Source organism: Argiope bruennichi, chromosome 10, assembly GCF_947563725.1.
Source record: "Argiope bruennichi chromosome 10, qqArgBrue1.1, whole genome shotgun sequence".
NCBI classification, from domain to species: domain Eukaryota; kingdom Metazoa; phylum Arthropoda; class Arachnida; order Araneae; family Araneidae; genus Argiope; species Argiope bruennichi.
The window spans coordinates 113,730,440-113,738,293 of record NC_079160.1 but is presented as its reverse complement, the minus strand read 5'-3'; the positions used below and the strand labels follow the sequence as shown (position 1 = coordinate 113,738,293).

General features: G+C 26.0%; 1 protein-coding gene across 1 annotated transcript in view; it reads right to left on the bottom strand.

The window, feature by feature from the left end:
- Positions 1 to 2,644: 2,644 nt before the first annotated feature.
- Positions 2,645 to 7,854, bottom strand: part of LOC129989149 (growth arrest-specific protein 1-like) — a 57,459-nt gene continuing 52,249 nt past the window's right edge. Inside the window, exon 2 of the mRNA XM_056097495.1 lies at positions 2,645 to 3,233. The gene's annotated coding sequence lies outside the window, so the exon portion shown is untranslated. The remainder of the gene's footprint in view (positions 3,234 to 7,854) is intronic.

Below are 7,854 nucleotides of genomic sequence, written 5' to 3'. Positions count from 1 at the left end.
AATAGTTCTAAAATTTTTAGAACAATTGAATATGAGGCAAGAAAAAATAACGGGGAAAAATTAGAAAGTAATAATAATAATAATAATAATAAAAACCGTAGAAAAAGACTAAAAGTTGATTGAGAAAATTAAAATTAATTTTTAGAGAAGTTTTAAAAGCAACATTTAAATAATTATTGTAGATAGCAACACTAAACATTTTTCAATGAAAATTCAATCTAATTTATTAACAATAATCTAATTTAAAAAGGTAACCGGATTATTCTTATTAAATGATTAAAATATACCAATTAAAATTAATGCTTTTACAATCGCAAAATTTGCTTTTCAAAATGGAACCAAATAATTTTTAGAATAATTGAGGTGAAATGATAATATATATGAAGCATTTAGGTGTATTAGATTCTTGTACGTACAAACTTATATATACAAGAAACATTTAGCATAAAGCATAAGTTGTACAATTAATTTTATAACTTAGTTTCATTTTACAGATACTGCGAACACATTAGAAAAAAATCTGATAAATTGTAGAATTCAACCTATATTTATTACAAGATTTATGAGAAAAAATGATCTTTAGATAGGTTTAAGGAACTTTTCCATGAAATAAAACTGACAGCACCATAAATACTACATAAATATACAACATATAATTATTCTTGTATATATATATTATAAATAATATTGCTACTATATACAACAATAAAATTTCTCTCCAAATCGTAAACTTCTCACAAACTTTTAAACACAAATGATGCCCCTTTTGAGGACGACTTTGGTCGTATATTGTACTTGGAAATAAGAACCGGAGCTCTCTTGAGACCTGCACAGGTTTGGTTGTTCAAAGATTGGTCCTACAAAACCGCGGAAAGTCATTTTTTTTTTTTTTTTTTTTTTTTTTGTCTGTCAAATTAATCATGTATTATCTATCTTCTTTTAAAATATTTTGCCACATAATAGAAACGAAGCTTTAAAAGATAGTTGGAGCTACATAGAGTGGCAGATGTTCTATCAAGAATAAGTCGGCAGTTGATAAATTTTGCGGTTTTCATTTTTAAATTTCCGATTTCCTGTATCTGTGACATTTGATTTTTGGCATATCTTTTATAAATTTCACTGATTACTTTTCTAGAAATCCAGCTTTTATATCTTTTCTGAATTGTATTGATATATTTGAAATACAATTCTAGTTAGTTAATAATAAAAATAATAAATTTAACATTAATTTTTAAAAGAGTATTCCTAACGAAATATACGAAGATTTAAATTTTAAGTGACTAATCAATAAAAAATTAAAATTTTAAATTTGACTATCGTACTTGAATTATTACAGTCAATATATTTGGCAAAACATAATCTGCTCGCTAGTCAATACTCCAGATTTATTACGTCAATTCCAGTCCGATTCTTTCTTTTCTTTTGCGTTATATCTTTTTGAAAGAAATTCATTCACAAAAATGTGAAAAAAAAAAAGACAAAAAACAGTAATAAAATTCAATTTTTTGCGATATTGCATATTATATTTGGCAACACATAATCTGCTCGTTAATCAACGTTTCAGATTTATTACGTCAATCCGAGTTTATTTTTCCCCCTTTTCTTTTACGTTATATATATATATATATTTAAGAAATTCATTCACAGAAACGTGAAAAAACAGTAATAAAATTTAGTTTTCTGCAAAATTACATATAATCATTATACATAGTTAATGTTAAAAAATTAAAAATCTATTTCGCAAGTTCCTACTTTTCTTTGCCTATTTACAGGATGTGTCAAAAATATTACAACCATTTTTAACATGACTTTTCTAGATAAAAATTATCTACTCATTGCCAATCTATTAAAGTTATTATGGCTTTACTTTGGAACTTTTGGAACTATTATGGAAACTTTTGTGAAAACTGCATTTTGTTTTTAATGTAACGTCTTCAACTAGATGTATTTTATGTTAAAATATTTCTTTGAATGGCTGGTTTATCTGGGATTTCAAGTAATAATATTTACCATGCTAGGTCTGCCCGTGCTAATCTCCGTTAAGAATAAAAAAGAGGTAGACAACAAAAATTGATATGTGGAGCATAGAATTCTAAACGGTGTAAATTATTCATTGTTTGATGATTCTTATCAGATTCTATAAAGTAAATTATATTTTCTAAACGATAAATTATAATTCTAGAAATTAGATCACTTTTAATAATGTAATATAAAGATGTGCAAACTGTGTTTTGAAACATTTTTTAAACGTTAGAACATATCTGTTATAAATTTATATAAGATCTCTGAGAAATTAAGTAATATATGCTTTCATTCATTAATATCAACAATGCATAATTATTTTTAAATAATTATTTACACCTTTGAAGTTTAAAAACCATTGCTAGGAAGAATAGTTCTTATAAAAGATACGAATACAGAGTTGTATAACAAGATATGAAAATATAAAAATGATATGGGTTATACTGAGATACAGACAATAAGTTAATCAAACCAATCGTATTCAATTAACTACAACTTTAATAGAACAGTTCCTATTAAAGATTTTGTTAAAACGATTTAAAAACAACAAAAAGATTTTTTTTTAAATTTTTGTTTGTTTATTTTGTTTAACAAAAAGATTTTGTTAAAAAATATCGGAAAAAAACGAACAGGCTTTTTTTTTGGAAGTATAGCTATGTTGTTTTTAAGAATCTTAATCAAACAAAAATGAAACATTTGACAAAAATTTTTTTGTTAACTGATATGCATAGTAAGTTACTAAACTGAAATAAATCTAGTAAATTAATTCTAGTGCAAACTATTTAGAAGACGACAGTCAATGTAAACAAATAATTTTATGTTCTCCCACAGAAAACAAGTCGAAAATATGTTCATTTTGACTAAACAAATATCATTTAAGTATTAGATGTGGAAATTTGCACTTAAAATATACCAAAAACAGAATGAAATAGAGGGAAAACATTATATACTTGAAATTGCTGAAAAATATGGAGCAAAAAACGGATAAACTAGAAAATACTGGATTCATTCTTGACGATACAATCATAGCTCACAGTACAACATTTTCTGATTCCAAATGTTTGAAGAAATGAGGAACAGTAGAATTATCTGTAGGAAATAGATAACACGCATTTTGTACAAATAAGATGAGGGAAGAGTTGTCAACATATTTTCGAATAATCTGCTCACCGGGTTCACAAGCTTTAGGGCCAGTTGTCATTCGATCAATTCTATAACAAAAAAGAAAGGACATAAGTTTATTAACATGAAATATATATTCATTTCTAATTTTTTAAATAGTGTATTTTCAAGATATAAACACTAATAAAAACAAATTTATTTAATAGTTTTGCAAATACGCGCACCGATTATTATATAACAATTTTGCAGATGAATGGCAGAGAAGATAAATTTGGAATTTATTTTTCCATAGAAGGCATAGTTTGTACACGGGGATGACCGACGAAACGCGTCCGTTTTTATCGGGACACAAGCAGAAAGTGGTAGAAATTTTCCCCTTAGTGCTTTTACTAAGAGATTCTTATAAGGTTTTCTACGACACGTGTCGATTTAGGAAAGGGAATCTTAGGTATCTTTGGCGTTGGGGAGTTTTACCCCCCTCGCTCCGACTATGAGAATTGCAATGATCAAATTTTTAGAGCACATGTTAAAAATAATTAAATTAAAAAAAAGTGAAACTCGAATAAAGAAATAAATTTTAGAAAGTAATATGGACTAATTTAAGATAAAAAAATAGAAACTTAGATTTAAATCAGATTAATAATAATAATAATATAATTTTGGCAAATGCTGGTTGAAAAGAGAAAAATTAATTGACATTTTAATATATTTTACCAAGGGAAGGATATTTTGTAAACCAGAAGAGCATGGGAAAAAAAAGAAAAAGGATGCCTTTCATTACACCGTGCCACAAGAGCAAATTGACAGTAATTTTTCTCTAAGTGATTTTACCCAGAGATTCTTTTAACTATTTCTTTATTACGTGTCGACATAGGAAAGAGAATCTTAGGAATCTTTCAAAGAATGTAGGCAATGGGGACTTTTATCCTTTCACTCCTGAAACGAGAGAAATAGCAATAGTCGTCAGTTTTCTAGGGCGCATGTTAAAAATAATTTTAGGAAGTGGAATTTGAATCAGGAAATAAGAACATTTTAGAATATAACATGGGCTAATTTAAGATAAGAATTAAGATTTAAATTATATTAAAAAATATCATTACATATGTATATTATATACGGAGTTCTTTACCTATTAAACATTCGATGTGTATGTACGACAATCTAAATCGTGGGGGATTTAATTTTTGGTGGGATTTATTTTTAATTTTTTATCTAATAAAAAATAAATTTTATTCGCTTAATTATGATTTTTTCGCAAAATTTATTGTGCAATCATTTGTATTGCGTTCGGCATGTATATTTGGGATTGTTTGATTTTGAGTTAAAAAAATTGCTTTTAAAAATAAATTCCGCAATTAACTGGTTAACAATTTTTATTCTTCAGAATTTTAACAAAATTGGGAAATTTTTATATATTATCAAGATTTCTTTTGTCAAAATGTATGAAGAGCAAAGCGCAGCATACAGACTAGGAAGTCAGAAAATAGGAAGTAATGCACGAAAAAGTATATACTTTCAAAAAGGAAGCTGCTGATCAATGTGTGAAAATAAAAGCATGTACGACTCAGAAGTTAACGTACGTCAGAATTCAAATGACTACAAAATTTTTAAAGCTTAAATAATTACACATTTTTACATAATATATGTGTGTATATACTTAAATATATCATTCATACAGTAAAACATATGGAATAAAATAAATGTGATAAAAATAAATATGAATATATTTGTTTGTATTGACTCTCTACAGGGTAGATCCATGGATTTACAGCTATCGCATTTGGCACAAACGCACTTTGAAGGGTAGGAATGTGCTCCTCGGAATTTCAATTTAATGTTTAATATTTGTTGAAATTATGAATATCACATTATGTGTAAGTTTTTGTTATAATGTTTGAAAAATTTAAAATAAGTGAAGAAGTTAAAAGAAGTGGTTCTTTTTTAAAGGTTGAAAAAATTCATTTAATATGTGAGCATGAGAAACAAAGTTAAAATATTTATGTACTCACTTCTTCATAATGAAGCATCATTATGAAACTGAATTCAATGCCAGAAATTTGTTATTTTATATCCGAATAACGTATAGAAATCAAGTGAATATGCAAGTGCACTTTAAGCTGTGACTGAATTTACCAATTTCTTATGAAATGGCCAAATAATTTATTCAATAAAGAATTTCGTGCTTTTACAGGTAACAAATATTGAAAAGAAAAAACGATTTTAAATATATTAAAAAAAAAAGATTTTTACTTTTAAAATTGTCAATTTGAGGAATGTGTCACGGAGTTTTTGGAACTTATGGTTCTTAACCTCCAGATTAAACATGTTACTTTTAAAACATTACAAAACTATGAAAACATAAGCTATAATAAGATAACAACCAATAAAATAAGCAAAACACTATTACGGTGTATGCACATTATGAACAATATTTCTATACTGTCAATAGATTTTAACGATTTCATCAGTAATACGCTTCATAACACTATCTTTACATAAATTTTTAAACTGCTCCAATATTTCAAGAACATTTGTAATATTCCTTCTGCTCCACTATTTGTAATATTTTTTTTAAGTTCTTTTAAAAAATAATAAATGTCAACAGCCTTCATTAGAATGAAACTTTCAGAAGAGATACAGTTTTATTTAATAGAAATTTTCTACAACTTTTAGACCATGTGTGTAAATTTCAAGATGTTCTAAAAAGTTTTACTCATAATAGAGAAAAGAGGACATATCTCGCACTAAGCACAATGCATTTAGAATTAGCAATAATACTTATAATTTTGTCCAAGTAGAAGCCAGAAAAAAATTCAAAATCTAACAAATTTAATGAGATAAATATCCAAAATTTGATATTTTGGAGGGGAAAAAAGGTCAAATGTAGGCATTCAAATGATTTTAATGAAGCTAAAAAACGATAAAAATATAAGGCCGAAAAAGACTAAATAGATCTTTTAATTTGTTTCTATCTTTCCATTTTAAACGTTCGTCGAATTTTAATTACATATTTTCCCACAAAGAAATCTTAATATTTATATCAAGATGACAATTACAATAAAAATGGGGGGGGGGGGATTTTCAGCAAAAGCGAGTTTATTCAAATTAGAGTAATTCTTGCTTTACTTTTTAAAAGTAGATTAAATTTCGTAGAATGATAAAGATAATGCTCATCCCCCCTTCTCTTCTCTTAATCGTACCAACATTTTAATGAACTATAATTTTGATAATCACAGTGCTTAAGATGGGAGGGAGGGAAAGCAACCGCAAATGAAAAATTCGGTTTTATCATGTTCATTGGGAAAAGAAAAATTCAAGAGCTTCACAAATGTACAAGAAAATAATAACAAATACTTAAGACGCGATGCCACTAGAATTAATATTTAGTAATTTTGAGGTTCTTTAATAAGCATATGGATTTGCGATGATAAGAAGCTAGCAATTTCATTTTTTCTTCCTTGCAAGTATTTTACCAGAAGATTTAATTTTTAATTGATAGCACAAGGAAAGATAAGGAAATATTTGAATGATTTAATAATTCCCAAGCAAGTAGAGTAAATTAAATATAATTTTACAAATAATTAAATAAGAATAAAACCGCCAATGAAAATAAGCAGGCGATTTTTAAAAAATTATAATAATAATAATTAAAAGAACTATCAACGGGAAATATAGACAAAATCGTTTGCTAGGCAACAAATGAAATTAAACAAAATTTCAATCATTAAGACGGATATTTTTTATGTTAATTAGAACCTTATTCAAAGAATTTTAAATAAAACATATCTACTTCTTTGTAACTGTCCTGTTTTTATTATTTTAACAAAAAAATACAGAAAAATCAACATACAGTTTATATATAAAACAAATCTCACATAAAAAAATACAAGCGATTTTTTCCAGGAAAGTGAAATTTTAATAGCTTTTTGATTATTAATAATAAAAACATGGGTATTTCTTTATTTTCAGGTATTTATCTCACAATTTTAATAATATTTTATTAATTAAACTATTTTGTGGAAACAATAACCATGCACATTTATTTTAAATAATCTATATATTTAGAATTCAAAAGTTAAAATAAGATTAAAGGTAAATTAATAACTTATTTTTTTCACATAATCACTAAAAATATATGTAAAAGGAATCTTGAAATAGCATGGAAAATAAGAATTTCATAAATGCTATTCTTCCAAGAATTTTTAATAAACATTTTAGAGAATAAACGATTAATTTTTTTTTCTTTTTCCTTAGACATTTAATGGCTTTAAGAAGAATGAAATAATCCATCACTTTCTATCTAAAAAATAAAATTTTGTTAGGTACATTAATTGTGCATGCATGATGAATTACATCAGGAAAGTCTGTTCTTTTTCTTTAACCTTAAACACAAAACTTTATAGTCACACTACAGGAAGAATAAAAATGAAAACGGCATATTTAAGATTAAAAAAAAAAAATTGCTTTATCATGAATGAAGTTTATGAAAGAATTCTCCCGCTTATTTTCTGTCAAAAAGATAAATTTGGAAAAATATTATTCCATTGAAACAATCGAATGTTATCTTTATTTTTACTTACAATACAGATGAATGTGCTTTGTGTGTGTTTGTACTGGCGTTCTACTGGCCTACTTGATAAGGAGTCAAATTTTCCACTTCTATACTTTGGAGGACAAAAATGTACAATTCAAAAATTTTTTTAAAATTAT